The sequence below is a fragment of the Dermacentor variabilis genome, chromosome 2 (genome assembly GCF_050947875.1).
Source record: "Dermacentor variabilis isolate Ectoservices chromosome 2, ASM5094787v1, whole genome shotgun sequence".
NCBI classification, from domain to species: Eukaryota; Metazoa; Arthropoda; class Arachnida; order Ixodida; family Ixodidae; genus Dermacentor; species Dermacentor variabilis.
Genome location: NC_134569.1, coordinates 212082463 through 212102116, shown reverse-complemented (window position 1 = coordinate 212102116; position 19654 = coordinate 212082463). Strand labels below are relative to the sequence as shown.

The 19654-nt window shown below is 50.0% G+C and overlaps 1 protein-coding gene across 1 annotated transcript in view; it reads left to right on the top strand.

The window, feature by feature from the left end:
* Positions 1 to 19654, top strand: part of LOC142573084 (protocadherin-like wing polarity protein stan) — a 290575-nt gene that overhangs the window by 119912 nt on the left and 151009 nt on the right. The window lies entirely within an intron of this gene.

Sequence of the window (19654 nt, the reverse complement as noted above, 5' to 3'; positions counted from 1 at the left end):
AGGAAGTACAAAGAACGCGCCTTGGACACCGAGGAATTGACATTGACGGACACGTGCGCCTGAGGACAGTCGCAAATTTTGGGTGGGCCGTGTGAGCGGCGCGCACTCTCATAACTTAGCCGTCACGCATTTTACGCCGACCTGTCAGGCAGCGTGCTCCACCGCCGCAATCCCGTAGATCACGAGACGCCCCGCATGGTACTTTGCTCCCCGCAAGAGACCCTTGAGTAAACACGAGGAAAGACTCATCGCACCGATGCTCTGCTATAGTTCCTGGGACTGTAAGAAGAGACCCACGAGTAGACACGGGGGTTCGAGCGAGGCGAGAGAGAAGAGCCGGAGGTCAGCCGAGCCGGAGAGACGGCACGGGAGACGCACAAGAGACGCGGCCGTGGAAGGCAGCAACACGCCTCACGCCGACGCTCTGCAGATAATAAACAGTTTTCATTTGAGAAAGAATCAAGCCTTTTTCATTTGCTGCACCGGAGAGCACCACCGCCACAGCTACAGAAGATACGCCAAGCATGACTGAAATCGCGGCCATGTTCGCACGCGCGCAGCTGCAGATGACGGAAGCGTTGTCGAGAATGTCCGCGCCAGCTCCGCCCGTGCTGATTCAGTCTACGAACGATACCGCGTCCGCCATCCCCGAGTACGACGGTGATGTACAACGAAATGTCCAAACGTGGATTACGCAGGTGGAACGCATTGCTGCGCTGGCCCACTGGTCCCCATCACTGACGCTCGCAACGGCAGCAACCCGGCTGCAAGGTGCGGCGAGGGACTGGCACAGCTCTTACGGTATTGCTTGTGAAACGTGGGACCTTTGGAAGGAAGCACTTGCCTCTCGTTTCGACCGGAAGCTAACAATGCAGGAGTTCTTGGAGCTGCAGGCTTCACGAAAACTGCGCAATTCGGAGACCCTAGTGGAGTACATGTACTCTAAATATGCTCTACTGGACAAGACTCCGTACCCGCTCGCGAATGAAGAGAGAATTTCGCTGATACTTAGCGGGATCGAAGACGACACCTGGGCGATTCCTCTGGCTGCACAGCCCTGCAGCAGCGTCATTGATTTGATAGACCGCGCAGCGCTGCTCGACACCAGGCGGCGTAAAGCAATAACGACGCAAACAGCGCAGTTCCGACAATCTCAAGCTGGACAACAGAGCCAACGAAACCAAACGAGGAACAGCTACGAGAACAGAGCGGCAGCTGACGACGGACGCCCCGGGCCGAGCGCTCAGTCAATACGGCGCGAACACCGAGAACCAGTTCGAGCTGCGCGAGCACGAGCCTGCTTTAACTGCGGCAATATGGGACATTTGTCGAGGGAGTGCACCAGACCCAAGACGGAGGCCACAATCCACGCGGAACGACGCTGAGAAGCTAGATATGACGCAAGCAACGCCGGCACAACCTCCAGGCAAGCCAATTGCTTCCTGCAATCGACGGGCGGCACCCTACCCATCGTGAAGGGCTTCGTTGAGAGCCGACCGGTCAGAGTCTGCATGGACAGCGGCTCCAACGTCTCCGTCCTCGGCGAGAGCTCCGTGGGCCCTGAGGTTCATCCCCGACCTTGGACGTCTCCCGAAACGATAGAAGTGCTCGACCGGAGCATCAAACCGGCGAGAGTGGCGACTCTGAACGTGACCATCGGAACATCGACCGTGCGACTCGAGGAGGTAGTGATCGCGCCCTTGCCGGGTGCCATAGACCTGATTCTTGGTTCGGACTGGCGCCGCGCTGCGAACGTTGACGTCACGTTCCACCCCACTAACGACGTCACCCTCGTCCCCGTTCAGCCATCGGTGAGTGAGCCGTCTGGTCACGCACCAAGCGCACACAGTGCGCATCGCGTCGGAGAGACCCTAATAACAGCCTTTAGCAATCGCAGGGTCCTAGACGAACTACCGGCGAGCGATATCGGCTTCGTACAGCTAAAGACGAAGAACCCCGGTCCTGACGAAGATTACACCAATCAGATCGAAGTGGCAGTATCCAAAATGTCCCGCGACGCAAACGCCGACGAACGAGATGAGCTGCGCTCAATTCTTCATCGTCACCATAAAGCGTTCACCACGAGGAAGGACGCGCTGGGGCTATGCGCTCACGCTGAGCACAGCATCGATCTCAGGGACGATATTCCCGTCGCGTCAAGGCCGTACAGATCCTGCCCCGCCGACCGCCAGTTTATGAGAGAACAGGTCAATGACTGCCTAGCTAAGGGGATCATCCGACCGAGCCAGAGCCAGTACAGCGCGCCTACCATTGTAGTGGATCAACCACATCACCCCACCACGCCCAGACGAATGGTCCACGACTACAGAAAATTGAACGAGAAAACCATCAATCCGCCCTACCCGATGCCAATCATGGAAGATGTAATTGACGACATCATGAGGGACGGTTCGAAGTGCTTCACTGTCTTGGATGTGAAGTCGGCCTTTCTCACAGTGCGAGTGAAACCTGACGACATTCACAAGACCGTGTTCGTAACGCCAGACGGAAAATACGAGTACCTACGAATGGCCTTTGGATTTTGGAAAGCTCCGCAGACCATGCAGCAAATAATACGCAACACGTTTGATGGCTTGAAGGGAACATCCACTTACATGGACGACGTCGGACAGGGAGCAGCCACGGTCACTGAAGCGCTGTCATTGCTCGACGAGGCGCTGAGTAGGGTCATCATCAACGGTTTGAAGATGGACATCAGGAAGTGTCAGTTTGTCCGAGACCGAGTCTCATTTCTGGGCTACGTTATCTCCGCAGACGGTCGAACACTAAACGAGGCGAGAGTCGCAGCCGTGGACAAGTTTGAGCCTGAGAGAAGCGCCAAGAAGTTGTATTCGTTTCTGCAATTTGCTAACCATTACAGCAAGGTCTCCATTAGATGCCAGATACGAAGGGCCGTTCGAAATAACGGCACTGACAGGTCCCAACATGGCTGTTATAAGCAGGACTAACCCCATCCCCGGAAGATCAAACGAAAAAACTGTAAACGTCGAACAGCTGAGGAAGTACAAAGAACGCGCCTTGGACACCGAGGAATTGACATTGACGGACACGTGCGCCTGAGGACAGTCGCAAATTTTGGGTGGGCCGTGTGAGCGGCGCGCACTCTCATAACTTAGCCGTCACGCATTTTACGCCGACCTGTCAGGCAGCGTGCTCCACCGCCGCAATCCCGTAGATCACGAGACGCCCCGCATGGTACTTTGCTCCCCGCAAGAGACCCTTGAGTAAACACGAGGAAAGACTCATCGCACCGATGCCCTGCTATAGTTCCTGGGACTGTAAGAAGAGACCCACGAGTAGACACGGGGGTTCGAGCGAGGCGAGAGAGAAGAGCCGGAGGTCAGCCGAGCCGGAGAGACGGCACGGGAGACGCACAAGAGACGCGGCCGAGGAAGGCAGCAACACGCCTCACGCCGACGCTCTCCAGATAATAAACAGTTTTCATTTGAGAAAGAATCAAGCCTTTTTCATTTGCTGACAATAATAATAATAATAATAATAATAGAAAGATGTGTTCATGCAGCGATGACAAAAAGCAACTTCCCGGATGTGAGGACCTTGTGAATAAGAGATCGTGTAACTTTAGAATCCCCGTGTTTTCGATGCAACTCGTCTTAACTCTGTGATCAAAGGATTCAGTCCGTAGTGTGCTCTTTTCTGTTCCGCCGATTTGATCGATTGCGGAAGCTCTTGCTAACAATGGCTTCAAGAATCTAAATATTGTGCCGACCTAAATAAAACAGTCGAGATTGGCCTCGCCTAAAGAGTTTTCGGATGGGGCCTTAGCAGCCACTGGGGTTTGCGGTTAATAAGCCTACATAGCTCAGTGCTTGCCGGGCTAGTGACGGGCTAGGTCGCCACTTCTTTGCGTTCGCTTATCGAGCGTTTCGCCTTCGCATGTATCAATATCCTTGCCTCCGTAGACTGGACAATCGTCTGGGATGCAAGTGGTGAGGCTCTTATGCTACCAGTGCCTTATTTTAGCCGGTGTCAGTGCCACACCCTCCAGGAGTGTCCGGAGGACGACCTGGTCCGCCCTCTCGAATATTCTTTATCTTCTTACAGGATCTCGACCGACAGGCGTTCGCTACACCTCCCATCAAGCAGCTGCGATAACCGATAGGGCTCGCTCATTGAGCGCGACCAAACCGACCACAGAAAATGATGCCTTGCGAACCGCAGTCACCGCAATGAACAAAGCCGGGCACTTTTTACCCCTACAGGTCTAATATCGATATCTGATGGGTGATGGCGAATACGCGATTGGGCACACATCGGCGGGATGCAAAGCGGTTCCCGCCCTAACGCATTAGAAACAGTATGAACGAAATAAATACGTTTCGCACCAAGAGCGATCGGTTCCTATGATTGCTTGCAGTGAGAAGCATAGCTCACCAGTTGGCTGCTTATATCTAGTGAGATGAGCCCTCGTACATGCCGAACCGCTTCGCGTACGTATTCACGCATGCGCGCTTTACGTTTTGAGGCTCGATCGGTAAGACGGAATGGGGGGGGGGGAGGGGGGAGGGCGTTGCAGGTGGCGTTGCCCGCTTCGTTGGTACGCCTTCACATGAGCTCGAGACTCGAAAGATAGGGACCGGGAAGCGAGCATCCATCATATTCCCCGAGACATGCACGCAGCCTGGCGAAAGCCGAAGCGGTTGCGGATATGTATGCATCGGGGACTGTGTACATTAAAACGTCTATTGTTGGAAAAGCGTTGGGTCATCACAGGAATGCTCCGCTGGCCTCTGCGAGTGCTCTGTTGATCGGGAAAGAACGTCGAGTGTGAAAGCTGCGAGATGCCTCAATATGCAACAGGCCGTAATGGTGTGAATAATCCTTCAAGAAGAATTGGACCGATGTCACGAAACCATAAACTTTCGACGAGAGTGGCAATAAAGGCTTGTTGGTCGGTCATCATACAGTGTTATCCGGATAGCGCAGCAAAAGACGGATGCAAGAAGGAACGAAGATGAAGACTTCGTTTGCGCTTCTTCATGTGTCTCTGTTTTGCTGCGCTATCCAGATATCATTCCTAAACATTCAAATGATACCTTCTATCGCTAAGAAACGAAACCATGCCAAGTGTTGCGACTGTCGTCGTTTTTCTTGTTTTCACACGTTGACGTTCTCCATCTCCAATAGTTAGTGTCGCGAAAGGAAGGAAACAGATGTACGCATGATTCGGCTCCTACGCCTGCAGCGGATATGCAGCATTTGCTTTGAACGATACCTATAAATGATATATCCACGCAAGGGTGCAGTCAGCGATGTCCAGTTGCAAACCCAGAAGCCTGATAACTGTGCACGGTGGATTATCGACAATATATATTTTACAAATGTTTCCCTTGATTCATTCATAAATATCTGTGTGGAATCGCCCTGCATGATCTTTATTTTATCACACCATTGTGCAGGAGTTTGGCATCGCGGGTATTCCCGTCCACTCTTTGCTTGGTAACACGGCCTATATAAAGTGTAGGCTAGCTCATATAAAGTAAGAAGATGAAGAAACATATTCCTTGACTGCTATTTTACAGCCTTGAAGTGGCCCGCAACGCTGTGTGCTGATGTTATGAATAAGCGGTCACGACAGCTATTAGCCGCTTACACTTACCCCAATCACGAAAAAAAAGAAAGGATAATCAGTTCATTCGCAGACTCTATGTATGTATGTATGTATGTATGTATGTATGTATGTATGTATGTATGTATGTATGTATGTATGTATGTATGTATGTATGTATGTATGTATGTATGTATGTATGTATGTATGTATGTATGTATGTATGTATGTATGTATGTATGTATGTATGTATGTATGTATGTATGTATGTATGTATGTATGTATGTATGTATGTATGTATGTATGTATGTATGTATGTATGTATGTATGTATGTATGTATGTATGTATGCATGTATGTATGTATGTATGTAACTATTTTCTCTCCTGTCTGAGTCATAGGCTAGTCCTTGGTCGAATGGTTAGCACATCGCGGCTGCTGTACTGAGGTAACAGCGTTCGAAACCAACCATCGGACCAACTTGGGTAATTGAGTATGTGCCGATGCCTACATAGCTGCCCCTCTTCAACAAACCCCTTTCACAAAGACATGGGTCACTGTAGACACGGGATTTTGTAGGTGCCGCTCTTCAGTGAAGCTCTTTGTTGCCAACTTGAGTCCCAGGGCATGTGCCACTACGCGTATGCCGCTCATAGTAAACGTATTTGAGGCCGACTTGGGTAACTAGGTGTGTGCCACTGGGAATGCGCGGCTCTGCAATGACGAAAAAGATCTCCTGGATGTCTCCGATGCAAAGCGTAATCGAATCCACGTCACGAGTGTTCCTCAAACACCGCAACCCTATGCTCTGAAGGCTGCGCCACAAGTGCACGGGGTACGTGCCGCTCTTCAATGAACCTCTGCCCAACTTGGGTCGCTGAGTTTGTGCCACTGATTGCCCGGCAAGCGGCAGAACAGTTCTCAGCGTTTGCAGGCGCCGGCGCGCCACGCTTCTCGTCTCGGAGGCCATGCGCGGACTCCGACTGGCCTCAGTGACCTATTTTAGGCGGGAAGTTATGGACATCCGCATGAACGCATGCACTTACACCGATAGTACCTCCTTCCCTCCCTCTCCTTTCTTTTCTTCCCTTAAACGCCTTCCCCGTGTATAGGGTAGCAAACCGGACGTGCGTCTGGTTCACCTCCCTACCTTTCCTTCTTTCCTTTTCATCCTTCTTCTCCCCCTCGGCAGAGTAAGTCGATGGCGCATCTGCGTGTCCAGAGAAGCGCGAGAGAGTAGGTCGGGTGTCGCATGAACGCTGTTTCGCATGCTGCGACTGGAGCAAAAAAAGTCGGTGCAGTTGCAAGCGTCGCAACGCAATTTATAGCCGGCTCATTTCACACGATTGTGATTTCAACATTGCGGCTGGTGCGATGCCCAGGGTTACTTTCTGCGAGGTTTTGCAGCATACGTCGCATAATTTTTCAAATGTAAAGAAGTAACCTGTGCGTTGCGATAACATTGACCTGTCTTTAATAGGGTGAAATATTACGCGTCTCTCGTACTCTAAAGACCCTTCTTTAGTTTAAATTTCTTTTGCAGTGCACAATAAATAACGGTTCTTCAAGCTCAGTGCGACCTGGCGGACGTAAACAGCTGTTCGCAGCATGTCGTCCAGCGCTGTATGCTTTCTTATGTTCCTTCTATGGCCGTGTCGTTCTGCTTGCGCTACAACAAATTACAAGAGGCCCTATCAACTAGCACATATAGGTATCCTCATCGCATATGCATTATTCGGAATTCAGCTGCAGAAAAGTCATATCAGCGCATACAGACCCTCGCGATATCCGTGCTTAGCGTCAGCTTTTGACGAAAAGATGTGTGTATGCTCCTCGTATGTGCGCATAAGTGGTGCCTGTTCGTAGCCCTATTTTTGCACCAAAATTAGCAGCAGGCACTAACCCGAAAGTTCACATCTGCGAAGCCGCGAGTTATCTGCGTGTGATTACTGAACGCGCAATGAATTTGTTTTGTAAACATCAATCTTAGCGCTAGCCTGGTTCGCCCGTGGTGGCGCGTGTGCTGTAATTATGTATAGAAGTCCTCTGTGAATATTTCGAAATGCGTAAAAGCCGGTAGCACATTTTTTTCAGGAGCTGCACACAGACACGTGAGCGTAGCATAATATCATTCTAACAGGTATCGGAGCAAGCTCGGCTGAGTAGACATTTGGTGAATATGAGTAAGAGCAAACTAGGCACGGTAGAATTTTGGGGAGTCTGCACACAAGTGTCATCAACATGTTTTATGTTGCATCGTCGCAAAGTTGGATTCGTACAGCTCAATTTCCCGCTCGTGAGATCCCTTGACTGGCTGCAGATATGTGAACTTTCCGGCGACACTGCAGTATTGGTTGTATTGAGTGCGCTCTATACATACTTTCGGTGCTCAGAGCAGCAGTGGGAAGGAAGGCAGTTAAGGCTCAGCGACAGTGTGTACGGTACACAGTGAGTGTCCTATCACTCCATCAGCAGCTGGCTAGTATAAGACTATAAGACGTCCAGGACAATGTCTTCGTTTAAGGCATCGCTTGCCTTCAGAAAGGAGGAGCGTTCTTAGTCAGACAGCATGACTTGAATAATGTGGGCCTCGAAGCCTGTTTATAGTTGTGTCTATACTAGCGTTAACGCAACACCAGCAAAAATGAAAACAGAAGGAAGGAGGGAAAGAGAAAAGCAGAAGGCAGGGCAAAATCATCACAGAACGCGTTGGAGGGTGTATACGCGTGGCCTGTAGCCAGTATAGCCGCGCACTTGCCTTTGTAGCTATAGGCCCGATAACAGCTCCCACAGGTGACAGCTGCTGTCAATCGCCGATGGGGTATTATCAAGCGTATAGCGTGCATCAAACAGCGTGTAATCCTGGCTAACCTACTTGCTTTCTCTTCGCTTGCTTCTTTCTCGCTTGTATGAGTTCATGGAGCGTAGTGTGTTTGAACTACATACTGAGTCCAACTACTGGAGAGGGTCAGATTTTCAAGCGGGAGCGCCATATATTCACCAGCGTGCAGGCACTCATTAACCAGGGTAAAACAAATGCTGCAGCAGCAGTGGCAGTGCTATTAAGCCCGTCGCTGACAAGAATAGCTTAAATTACAGCGTCCAACGCTTTCATCTCCAGCCCTCAGTGCATGTCGGTATAAACACTTCTTTCTTGCTTTCTTGAAACTTGGAGGCGTGCTTTAAAAATTCCACTGCTCATAGATACACATAGATGTAGGGCGATTGACTCGAGTGTTAGCGCAACTCCAAGCATGCCCGCATATGCAGAAGCTAAGTATGTAGGAGAGCACGTCGCGCAGAAGTGGACCAAACGGGCTTGCTGTGAGGAATCGCCAAGCTCGTTCGGCGGCGTCAAATGCAGATGACCGACGCCTTAGTGGAAGTCAGCCGAGCCAGTAAGATTGGCAGTTAGTTGTTGGAAGATTAGGGGAGGGGGGGGGGTGAAGGTGCTCTGCGTGGCTAGACATAGTGTGCCTGCCGTGCAATGCCAGCGGTGATGCGGGCACGCTGCTGAAGAATGCACATCGCGTGCGCTTTTCGGATGCGGCGCACACGCGGCGCGCCAAGCACGGACCGCGCTGTGCCTTTGTGTTTGCTCGTGTGGGTGCATAGCTGGTGTGCGGAGAAGCACTGCACTGAGTTACGGAGGATGAATCCGAGCGTCGTGCGCTGCGTGTTAAAAAGAAGCGCACGCGAACTCCACACCCTACTCGCATGAGCGAAAGGACGCGAGAGTGTCGGCAGGAGGCCGGCAATTGAAAGGCATCTACCGCTCCACGGGCTACGCGATTTTGCATGCTCTCGGTCCGCACGTGTGCGGTGCGTACCGACAGCAGTCAAAGCTGGCTCCGCGGGTTCGAACGAGCGCAGCGCCTGTAAAGAGGAAGCGGTCGAACAATGGCTCGTACGCGGGCGATGCCGCGCGTGCAAATGCGCCCGCGCCTCACTCTTCGAAGGCCGGTGGCTTTGCATGCAGTACGGCGAGGTGCCCCGACGCAAGAAAACAGCAAGAAACAAGAAGGGGGACGAATTCGGGTGCCCCAACGGCGCTGCATATGCATGATGCCACGGTACTCCGGTCTGGAAGGCGAGTACAAGTGGGGCTTCGAGCTCCTGCAGATCGTATGGTTCGCAATATCGCCTGCACCGCTCGCGCTTCATTTTTGAGTTTAGTACGGTCTGGCAGAGATGGGTGCGGTCTGAAACGATTGAGAACAAACATAAAGGGCGCAGTTGCAGCCCAAGCAATATTAATCCTGTAGAACAGTTTATTAATAAGGCCCCACTTCCGTCTCTCACCGCGCACACTCCTGTGACTTCCTCGTGCGATCTCGTGCCCGTACGTGCTTCCGGCGGGCTCTAAATAGTTGCATACTTGGCCGTTTATTCCACTCGCTGATTTTCCTGTGCATACAGCCATTGTTAATAGCACAGCGTCCTTCTACAACGGGGCGTTCTTTAATTTAATTTTAGCGTTTGCTCGTTATGCATAGAGCAGCATAAGTAGCATACGGCTCAAACGGTTTTGGGCACAACGACGGCCTTAAAGTGCTTATTGCTGGGCGGCTTACTCTGTGAACTTCTATGTTAATCTACGTGTTGAAAGTTCAGCTCTAATTGGTTACAAAAAAAGGCTACTCTTGACCGCCGAGAGCAACGGACGATGGACTAAGGTGGCTATCTTTAGATATGAATCCGCCGGAAAACGTGTAACCTATGCAGCCACCGATTACACTATATCTGGAATAGTCCTAATTTGTATTGCACCATCTCCAGGATTGCTCTAATACTCTTCCCATCTCAGTTGTTCTTTGCAGCAGTGTGGAAGCTGTGGGACTCCTTAACCAATAAGAAGCCCGAATGCCCCGCAAGATGTGTTCATCCGCGCAGCGTCGTCTGCTGAGTGTCTGCTTGTCATTCCATCGATACAAGCTCCACAGTTTGTGGATTGACGTACTAAATGTTTTGACATTGCAACCATGAACTGCGTTTACATGAATGTAACAGGAGGGCTTTTCTTCATCTGTACGCTTTCCCAGCAGTTAATTGCTGCCTCCATAGCGAGTAGCGAGGGCGATCGAACGCCCTTATAATTGTTAACCCTCGCTGAATGGTCTGCTGGACGTCTGTTGGCGTTTGCTCGCCACTGTCATCACGTACCATACTAGAGTGGATCTGTAAATTATTGTTGCAGTGAACAATTAGGTACTCATAGCGTCTAGCATCCTCAACGCATCACCACTGCTAATACTTTGGCGCCGTCTGCTAACTAGTAATTAAACCGTTTTTATTGCTCGGCTACGCCCCTATACTCCTAGCAGCGTTAAAAGGAACGGCAGATATTTAAAAAAAAGCGACAAAACATACCTAATGCTTTACTCTCAACGCCGGGAGATGAAACTAAGTGATGACAGATTTTATCATTTAGTTTTTGCTGTCAGGACGAAGAACGAGTAAAAAGCTCGAATTCGGATCAACGCGGGTGTTCTTGGCTCTATGGGAGAGAGAGAGAGAGAGAGAGAGAGAGAGAAACAACTTTATTGAGCCGAGCTTGACATCTTAGACGCCGTCAATGGAAGTGGTTCCCTCTTCACGGGACCCATATGCTTCCCTAGCCGCCTGGCCCCTGGAGATCAGGACGAGCTGGTCTTCCAGGGCGGTGCTGGTTAGCAAGGTCACCCATCGCTCGGTAAGGGTGGATGAGGGATGGGGTAGGGTAGCGGGGCAGGTAAGAGGTGGGGGGATCGCCTTGATGAAATCGCGTACTCCAATGACGTGTTGGAGCGTGCCTAACTGAGTTTTGCAGAAGTTACAATCCCCCTCGTACCTTTCCGGGTAAATCTTGTTTTGAAGGTAAAGGTGCGGCAAGGATCATGCCTGTATTTGCCTGTAGATCGCTTGCTGTTCTCTGCTAAGTGATTTGTGAGGATCGGGGTAACGGCGCCTCTCCGTCTTATAATGGTTCGTAATGTCTCTGTAACTAAATATGGACTGTGGCTCACCTTCCTCAACCCGGTGTTCCATCTCTCGGGCGAACTGGTGGGCAAGTTCGTTGCCCTCCAGCCCAGAGTGAGCCAGTGTCCATATTGACTCAACTTTCCTTTCAGGTACGTCGTGTTTACTTTTGAGAATATCTATAGTGCCGCAAGAGACACCCACCCCTTTCTGTAGTTGTTATACGCCTTTTGCGAGTCGGTGACAATCCTTCCCACCTTGGCCTGCGCGAGTGCTAGCGCTATCGCGGCCTCTTCTGCCACCTCTGGAAAAGACGCCTTGATGGAGGCGCAGGTTACGAGCACATCCCGCGTCGTAACTGCCAGCGTTGCTTTCGATGAAAATTTGAGTAACGAAGCGTCTGTGAAGAGAGTGACCCCCTCTTCCTCTTCTACTATTTGATCCAAGGTCTCCGCCAAGGCCGCTATACGAGCCGCTCTGCGGCCGTCGTTACGACCCGACCTCATGTTTCTAGGCAGTGGTTTACTGTGGATTTTATGCGCCCACAACCTGGGTAACGGCCTCGTTTCCTTCCGCTCTGCCTCTTGCCAGCCCAACTTGGCAAGAACGCGACTTCCCGCCGACGTCTCACTGAGTCGAACTCTTTGATTAGACAGATGAGCTTCTATTAACTCTTCGACGACGTTGTGCTTGCACATGCCGAGAAGCTTGTCGGTCGAAGAATGCTTCGGAATGCTCAGCGCCATCTTGGTTGCCTTTCGTATAATGACGTTCAACTGGTCCCTGTATTTTTTCAGTAACTTGAGGTATAGGCGCCGCGTAAACGATGCGCGACGTCAAGAAGGCCTGGACGAGCGTCAGTACATCGTCCTCCTTCAATCCCCTTTGTCTGTTTGGGACTCTTCTGATCATGTTCGAAATTTGTTCCGTTGAGACTTCGATTTTGTCGATCGACGCCCCCGCCTTGCCATTGTTCTGGAAGACGACACCCAGGATACGTGCTTGCGTGGTTGGTGTTATGGTCGTCCCGTCGATGGTTTGTGTAATGACTCGTATTCTACAGGGCCTTTATTTCATGTTCTTCCAGTGGTGTCAACCACTTATCGACTATCGCTGATATCGCACAGCCATGGTGGGCGCTTTGGTGAGTGCGTTGTTCATTGCTCGCGAATGCATTCGTCAAATAGATTCCGTTGTCTGCTCCTGCACTGACTTCGTGTTTGTGATCTGTCACTGTTGAAACGTCGGCTCTCGTTCTTTCATTCTTTCATGTGTTCGAAAAGTTCTGCTCTTACCTTTGTATATCTTTGACTGCACGTGTTCCATACACCGACAAACAACACGGTTGTAACATGATGCATTTTTGACCGTGATCAAAAATCTAGCGAGTGAAATCCGCGTAATTGTCAGAGTGCCTGCAACAGCTTGGCCTATAACTGCACGGTTCATTAAAAGCGCTTGAATTTCCCCGGCTCACTCACAAAAGTCACCCGCACTGGCTTTCCAGTCAGTTCAATCTACACTTCCTGAATGCAGCCGAGGCAAAGGAAAGGCAGCGTTAAATCTGTGGCTGAACGCGAACTGGCGCAGATGCGATTGTCCCCGTTCGTGTTATGCAATGTGGAAGACGGGCTAGTCATCTCTTCAGACTTAGTTGGCATCGGCATGAGATAAGTATACATGTGATCGTGGAATATAGACGGTTTCGCACTCAGAATACGCGTGGAGAGTGCCGACGGATGCGCCACCTTTGGCGGCCCTGCTAAGTGCGCTCGGGAAGGAGGCAGCCGTCCACCGCAAATATCTGCGTCGCTGCTCGTGCGTCTCTGTTTGACTCACATTTTCGGGGCGAAATAAGGAACACGCGTCCGCTGTGTGTGTTGGTCGAAGCATCAAGGCGTGTCGCAAAACAATTATTGTGTGATGGGGTGCTCAAACACCACCAAAATCGCTCGGGTGACACGGTTGTGCTCCTTCCTCGCGAGGCCTCCTGCGCGAGGGTGACGGCAGCAATGGAACGCCGCCGTTCCGCAGGAAGCTTCTTGTTCCCAAGCTTTCTTTCTGACATCTTGGTGCTTGTTACACTCGGTAATGTTTACACGGGTAAGCGACGAAGTTTACCACGACGTACCCAATGCTATCGTTGCGTTTCTTCAGCCGTGCCCCTGCAGCATACGGGTTAAAGGCATTTCGCATAATTTCTGAATGCTACTTGCGGCTTCCACAGTTTGCCGCTTCTTTTACTTGTTGTGTCCTACAGCTGCTGAAGCTTGAAAGTCGTGATTTCGTAGGTTTGATGCGGCCTGTGAAATCGTCGCACCAGGTGTCACGCAGTTGATGTTATAGGATCTATTTTATGCCTGGCTTCGCGCGTGTTGAACGGTTTCTTGCTGCTTTTGAACTGCTGTTGATTTCCACGAGGTTTTTGTCTCTATTCCTTTGCAGTGGGTTTAAACTGCGCTGTATTTTGTCAGAATGACTACAGTTAAGTACGTTTTTAACAGCTTGATACTTTTAGCCCGAGGACAGCTTTGAGATTATCATTACTTGAAAAAGTTTTTATAAAGGCGGTAGCTGATAAGGAGAGCTGCGTTAGGTGCCGCATGTCGTATTGCTGTTCGATTTGCGCCGAGATATTCAAGTCATCTTTGTCTAGTCAATAAAGCTTGCTGTTATATGAGCAGATTTAACATGGAGGTTTCTTTGTTTCGCAGCCTGAGTGCCTTTTTCGTGGCCGTATCGTAAACAGTCTATTTTTTTCTGTTATTATCTTTTGCGGCGTAGGCCGCAATGTTTACTCAGGAAAGGAATAAACCCCGCCTTGCCGCCAGCGCGCATATACTTTGGCCAGCGCTGCTCTGCCTTTAAATATATCGTGTGCCTCGCTCTTACGAAACATTTAAAAATTACTTGAAAAGTCGGCAAGGCTTTTGTTTAGTACGTTTCCAAGCCGATCACTAAGAGAATGTCAAATTAAGAAGACACTAGAAGGAAGAGCAATTGACCGTCGTACATACGCAGTGGCATTGCACTGGCGGTTCAGCGCTATAGCTCGCGCTTTTGGTGACTTCGTTGACGGTGATACGCATTTCTGTCAACAATTTCACAACTGCTCTTCATGAAGCGACTTTCACGGTGCTTATTCGACGATGTCACGTGTACTCTTCAGCCGTGCGAAGTCGTTCGAGATATAAGTCTGCACTAACGTCGTGTGGCTATCATTTAGATACGGTAACAGTAATGCGGAAATCGTAAAATTTTTAGAAAAGTAACGTTCGAGGCATAGTCAACAAAATGAAACAGCTCCTTAACAGCAGCTCCACTTTGTAAGTGGGCTTCCTTACGCTCTCTGTGGAACGCACTTGGCACGTGTACGGAGGTGGTTGCCCCAAACTAACAGGGCATTCCTTGAACACATAACCAAGCGCGAAGTCATAGGTAAGCTTTTTCCTTACTCCACATCAAAAGAAGGAAGACCATTACGAGACCGCGTAAATATACCTTAATGGCAAATTTGACTTCATTTTTATTTCAAGATTATCTGGTTATATCGGCTGTACTTTCGATATTTTTGGATGTGTGCTATTAGTAAATTGCAGTGTTTCATAGATCGATATTACTATCAGTACCTTATAGCTACATCGCCGAACAAGTGAGAATATTTCCATTCATATCTTCATTGTGATAAGCAACGTGCGAGAGTGTACTTATGAAGAGCTTGAGTAGTAAGCTTCGAGAAACTCCTCTCGTCAAGCGTACCGAATAGGAACCTAGTTTCTGTGCCTTCAGCGTGGCAACGGATCCATACTTATGCAATCGTTTTTTTTTATGCTCTTTGACGCGGCGTTTAGTGGAAACGTCTCTTACGTAAACCTGCCGACAAATGTCAACTGCGTTCGTTTGTGTTAGCGGACGCCACATCAGCTCCAAAACAGAGCAATCAGCAAAATTATGCGTAAAAAGTGCTTACAGCGCCCTTGCACCTAACGGACCTTAAAACCTTAGCTGAAGGTAATGACAGCTAGCAAGACTGAATACTGACATGCCCTGGCTATGAGAAGCTGCTAGTTTTTCATGCATACATTTTTTTTTCACAATATGTCAATCGTATTAAAGCATTAGGCGTACCCGCCAAGGAGGAGCGTCAAAGAGAGAACCAGAATACCGAATTGCCTTTTGCCCCGACTCGTCATTTGCAGTGCAGAGCTGCATTTTCCCGCAGAACATAAGGAATGCACAGGTTGATGATATTTTCTTCCTGCGTGCTTGGCCATCGAACGCGCAGCGAAGCTATTTGGGGGCGCCCACGTCTATGTCTGACATCCGCCAACCCGGGCCTCCTGAATCTGGGCTTCCGTCACTATTGCGGGAAGCATCGAAGAGGGGACATGAAAGGAAGCTGAGGAACGCGCAATACTTAGCCGGAGCAAGAGACGCGAAGCCATGTTGAAAACACGCACAGAGGCCCGCCTATACAATTCAGCTAAAAATAAGCGGATCCCTAATGACAGTGCCTCCCCCTACAATGGCCAGCTGTCATTATGAAGTGAGGGAATAGAGAGACAAAGAGAGAAGGGCAAAGGAAAGACAGGGGGGTTAACCAGACATTATCTCCGGATAGGGCAAAGTGCGCAAAGCATAGTGCAGCGCAATATAAACTTGCATAAGAATGCTTCTCTTCAGTGCAGTCGCTGATGACCAGCAAGTCACTGAAAAGATCTGTCATTTCTGTGCGCTGTGGCCTCGGACAAGCACATTACTTTACAAGCCGATATATCAGAGAGCAGGAAGCGCAACATTCGAAACCACTTATAGGGAGACAGATTGCAAGAAGATAGTTATCGCCTCTATTCACAGACGCGCGCTCTAGGAAGGGTGAGAAGAGGCCAGAGATGGCACGGAAGCCATTGTATTTTTCTTGCAAGTGTGTCTTCTAAGTACAGGCTACGGCCGGATCACACCAGGTGTCGCCCGCCTCCTCCTTTTCGCGAGCTCTCTTTTTCTTGAATCGTATCACAGTAAGTCAGAGTACTTTGTACGGTTCGCTACATTCCTTGCTGCCGAATGAAAGAAGCGAGCCTGCCTATAAAGAGAGCTATTCACCCAAGTTGCTACACCAGCCTGTAAGCCAATTAGGACCGCAGCCTAATCGGCCGCTGCTCGATATGTGCTGTGTGCCTATCCGAATATTGATTGCATCGTTCAATAGAGTAAGTGGCGTCGAGCACGCTGCTGCTTGATGAATAGCCATTGCAACGAAGTTGCAACCACAGTACCAGGGGTTGAGGGTGGTCGCCTCGGTGTTTCAACTAGGGCACTGTTACTACAAATAATGCTGTGTCGTGGTATCATTCCGCATTGCGGTTGGCAGTAAGACTGCCACTTCGTGTGTCTTCTGACGTGCCTATAAGGTTTTGTGATTCACGGATGACATGGCGACATGTGCTTGGTATACGATAAACATCATATAGATGAACATAACACATAAAACGTATTGCAATCAATTACGCACAAATTTTGCGAACATTGCTAATAAGATTAACACCGCCAGTCATTTCCAAAGTATACATGCGCGACAAAAACATTTTTTTCATAGATAAGGGTAACTATGTTGGCTGAGCTGTGCCATAAATGTTGTGTTGTGATTACGTTATTGACTGCAGGTGTTAGTAAAGCTTACGGTTCGCCTGCACCTCCTCCACATAGAAACGAGACTTTGAACCGTATCTGCTGCCATCAAGCTGGAATCTATTGGTGACCACTCTAAAGCGCCACTAATACGTCGTAAAAAAAAGCAATATTACCTCGACGTAAAGGGCCGCACGACATCGGAAACGCTCTATACGAAGGCCACGTTCTGCACTAAATTCTTCCACAGGTAGCTCGTTTCCCAGCGACAAACTAGAGCACTGCTGTGATTTCTACTTTGTTGGGGAAGAACGTACCAATGAGACTGAAAGAGCACTGCGAGGCGTCAACGCAGTTACGCGATGCATGTTACCTTGAAATATTAATAGAACTTTTCCGCGGCCAGCCGCTGCGCGCATTTCCTTTAACACATCAACTCATGCTTAGCGATTTGTATGTGCTAACGATTTCGTAACATCGAAATAAAACCGGTGCTTTCAACAAGACGCAAGGTCACCTACAACGAGTTTTCAAACTCTGAGCGCAATTGCTGCGTTAACAACCGCCCTATCACGATCCCGCTTTCAAGGCGAACGGAAGTCGTTGATGTTGAACCAAGGCGGCGCCATAATGATGGACTAGGGGTCCACTACGAACCCGTAATATCGGAAGTTAAAGAACGGGCAAGGCGATTTGGAGAGCCCTTTGGCTTTGTATCGAACCATTCATCATGACACAATGCGGCAGCTCTTGCCTCTGCATACGTATATACGACTCGCACGCTCAATCCACACAGATGCAGTCACGCGGGATTTCGAACGACCTTGCGTGTTTGAAAGTCGTGAGTTGCTCCCACTCTCCTGTATTCCAGAACTCCGCCCCTTTTCCACGTGCTCATTTGTCGCCAGTTTCACGAGGGCTCGAATTATCGCACACCGTAACAAGAAATCGCCGAGCCGCGTGCAATCGCGAGCACTGAACGGGATAGATGATCCCGATCACGTCGCCAGCTCCCACGGATGGTGCCGGGTGAATAGGCAGAGTAGAACTCACTTCTGCTTGCCGTCGAGAGAAAAAAAAAAAGACACAAGGAGCAACAAGATTTCAAACAACAAAGTTACTCGTAGGTATGGGTCATGTGCATTGGACACAACAACAGCAAACATACTAGTGAGAACGCTTAAGCTTGATCTTGTGACTTTTCTCTGCCCTGTTCTGCATTAGCAGTCACGTTAAAGCACGTGACAGAGCATCGCAACGCGACGTGCCGCAGCGCCAGAGAAAATAGGGCAGGCTGCGCGCAAGCAGACGAGTGAGCAAGAAAGCAAATGCACGAGCAAGCGCACGCGTGCTAGAAAAAAGAGTGGTTAACAATGAAGCTGACATTCCTGTGCAGCTTTCGGGCACTGCAGTTTCTCTTATTTTACACTAAGAGCCTCTGCGTCGTATGGCTGCTTCCCAAATGGACGACCGGTAGGTCCGAGACCTATCGATCTGGTTCCTCGACGGCTCGCTTCCGCGTTTTGCCTTCGCTTCGCGTATACGCGCTTGCTTGCGAAGCGATCGCCTTCCATCGGTTTCGGCCATGATTAATGGGGGCCTTTTGTACTTGCCACAAGACGAAAAAAGCAAAAGAAAAGAGAGACGGAAAAGTCGTTCCACGTTCGCTGCGCTAGCACACCGTAGAAGACAGGTATACACTTTATCAAAACACCGACGGGGGAAAAGGAGGAAGAAGAGAGGGCTGGAAACGAAGAATCACTTTCGGCGGAAAGACAAAGAGGCGACGCGCGACCGAATTCCGCAGTACGCCCTGCGCATTTCTCGCATTCGTTTACTGCTGCGTTGCGCAAGGTGTTCGTTGAGCGCTTTGCAACGGGCGCCCCCTGGCTGCTACTGCGGAAGCTCTCGGCAGCTCCCGTTTAAATCCTCAGGCGCTTGCGATTAGCCTACATTTTATCTTCTCTCTTTTCCGCCTGTTGTTGAGCGAGAGAGGATCTTTTCCACATTGTCCTGCTCATGGCTGTTGCAAATACCCGAGTCCGCACTTGGGTGAGTGTCCAGTACTTGATGTGCGTTTTTGATGCCCGTCGGCGCTCCCATCTCTGCGGTCAAATAAGCCTCTAGTAGCACTTCGAGGCGTCCACGACGCCGGCATGTGTATTCAGGAGTGGTCGTTAAGTATGGGCTGCCTACTTCGCACGTTCACATTCGGGAACCAACCGCGTTTATTGTGTGGGCTCAAGTGTAGGGGCGTCTGAAGCGTTGGCTTTGTGTACCGCTATTTCTGTGTGGGGAGAGAGCTGGGAAGGTTCTAGACTGCTACTTCCAACTCTCATTCAGAGGTGATTGAAAACTCAGATTTTCGATATCCCTTCTCGTACACGCAGTGTGACAGTTTCAGGTTAGCCGATGATGACACATCTCCTCGGAAGCGATCATTTTCTGAGCGAGAAGCCACGCACGTGCGGTGAAGAGA